The sequence below is a fragment of the Myotis davidii genome, unplaced genomic scaffold (genome assembly GCF_000327345.1).
Source record: "Myotis davidii unplaced genomic scaffold, ASM32734v1 scaffold1134, whole genome shotgun sequence".
Classification (NCBI taxonomy): domain Eukaryota; kingdom Metazoa; phylum Chordata; class Mammalia; order Chiroptera; family Vespertilionidae; genus Myotis; species Myotis davidii.
Window position 1 is genome coordinate 146,664 of NW_006286229.1, and position 2,912 is coordinate 149,575.

Sequence of the window (2,912 nt, forward strand, 5' to 3'; positions counted from 1 at the left end):
AAAGCCTAATATGCTAAGTGTCCAACCATTCCACCATTTGACCAGTCACTATGATGCACACTGACCACCAGGGGGCAGACACTCTGACGGGTAGGTTAGCTTGCTGGTGGGGTCCAGCCAATCAGGACTGGGTGAGATGGGCCGACATGCCCTGGAGCCCTCCCACAGTCCCTCCCTGACCCCAATCGTGCATGGGGTGGGGAGAGGGGGAGGGGGAGTCCCTCAGCCCGGCCTGCACCCTATAGCAATCCAGGACCCCTTGGAGGTGTCGGAGAGCCAGTTTTGGCCCATTCCCTGCAGGCCAGGTTGAGGGACCCCACTAGTGCACAAATCCGTGCACCAGGCCTCTAGTATTTTATAAGGACAAATAAGATGTTGCTCTCTTAAAGATAAGAATGAGTTTTTAAGTGGGATAGGAAATTGGAGAAGTGCTCTCCTGGTGGCCTTGAAGTAGATGACAGCTCTCTGAATTAGATTTTTAAAAATAAGATGCTTTAACAAGGTTTAACAACTATTTTTTATTTTATAATACATATTATTTATTGATACTCTACCTCTCACAAAAGATTAAATGTGCTCAGAAAGAGAGATACTATAATAGAAGAAAATGATTAGAAGAGAAAATAGACACAAAAACTCATTGGAAAACAAAATAAATGGGGGGGAGGGGATATGTTAATACAAAATAATAAATCATGCCAAAAGATCTTGTGTGCTAGAGGGGTGCCACCACAAATTAGGCTCTGAGGTTCTTAGCATAAGTTGCTTAAGAGAAGTATAGTTTTGGTATAGAGCCTTGTGGGGAGGGGAATCTCCAAAGGTCCTCATAAGGTAATAATATGAGATTCAGCTGTTACTATTGTATTCTGGTTTTTATAGAATTTATGAACATCTCAGAAAGATTATACTCATATTCATTGACTCAGTAATTAAGAAATTGCAAGCTCTTATTAAGTACTGTGAAAAATATAAACACATAAACACATGTAAGACTAAGTCCCTGCCCTAATCCATTGTGAAAATCTATATATATAAAAGGCTAATATGCAAAGTGTCCCCTCAGGAGTTTGACCAAGAGACTGGGGGTTTGATCGCTCTCTCTGATGTGCACAGACCACCATGGGGCAGCCCGAAATGAAGGAAGGCCCTGGCTGGCAGCTGGAAGGTCCCAATTGGCCCTGATCACCAGCCAGGCCTAGGAACCCTACCCATGCATGAATTTTGTGCACCAGGCCTCTAGTATAACTGTAAAATATAATAGCATATTTATAATATGTGATGAATAATTAGTAAGTTGAAAAATTAGTATGATGAATATTAGAAGTATGAATAACTAAATTAAGACAGGATTCCTATAGTATATAGAAATACTTTTAACCACTGAGATTATGGTCAACCCATTTGTAAAAGGGAGTGTTATTCTTCTTTTACAGATGAGGAAACTGAGGCTTACAGAGATTAGATAAATTGTCTAACATCACATGGCAGGTAAAGGACAGAGCCAGAATTTCAAACCAAGTCTGTTTCATGCAGACTACCTTCTTAACTACTGAACTTTATGATGAGATGGCATTCAAGTAGACTTTAAAGGATGGAAAAAATTATGTCAGGCAGAGATTGGAGAAGAGTAATCTATGTGGAGAGAATACCACTAAATCAGATAGGTTGGAAAGCATAGGGTATATTTGGATAACACATACATACACACACACATCCCAGGAATATGAGATATATGCAGCTAAGCAATAGAGAATAAGGCTGGGGAGATTAGGCACAGATATTTAAGATTTGTAATCTAGAACCTCACAGGAAAGTGGCCTCACTTAGAGCCTAGTTTACCGGATTAAGGTCTCAGCCTTAGAACCTGATAAAGCAAGAGTTTTAAGCACAGAGTCCTTGAACCTGAAAAGTTTTAACCTCAGACCTATATTAGGATCTGAGGAAGGGGTCTAATGGCATATAATAGAATCCTGTTTGCATGAGCTGTATAAAATTGGTCAGGTGTGTAAAGCCTTTGGACCTCAATTTCTCCATCCCTTAGAGGATAAAGAGAGGAGGAAGGAGCCTGCTAGACAAGATGACCTCTTGTTATCTCTTCTGGTACTAGCATTCTGTAATCATACAGGCCAGAGATTGCAGACTCAAACACCTAAATTAAAGACTAAGAAGGGTTCATAAGTAAAGGAATAGACTAAATGTAAGAACATAAGGAGTGGTAGAGGATAGAGTGATAGTTTAGATGTCTCATCTAAAGTCCAGCCAGTTCTTGGAGGAATGAAGACTCGGTGTTGCCAGGTTTTCTGATTTTTTTCCCATGAAAAACAAGACCACTGTATTTTTTTTAATTTATTAATTTTTTTGTAAAGAAAGAGAAAGAGATTTGTTGTTCCACTTATTTTTACATTCATTTTACATTCATTGGTTGATTCTTGTATGTGCCAGGAATCAAACCCACAACGTTGGCATATCAGGATGATGCTCTAATCAACTGAACTACCCAGCCAAGACAAAACAACATATTTTTTAAAAAAATATTTTTATTGATTTCTTACAGAGAGGAAGGGAGAGGGATAGTTAGAAACATCGATGAGAGAGAAACATCGATCAGCTGCCTCCTGCACACTCCCCACTGGGGATGTGCCCGCAACCGAGGCACATGCCCTTGACCGGAATCGAACCTGAGACCCTTGAGTCTGCAGGCCAGCGTTCTATCCACTGAGCCAAACTGGTCAGGGCAACAACATATTTTTAATAATATTATACAGAACAGCCCTGGCCAGTTTGGCTCAGTGGATAGAGTGTCAACCTGCAGACTCAAGGGTCCCAGGTTCGATTCTGGTCAAGGGCATGTACCTTGGTTGCAGGCACATCCCCAGTGGGGGTGTGCAGGAGGCAGCTGATCGATGTTTCTC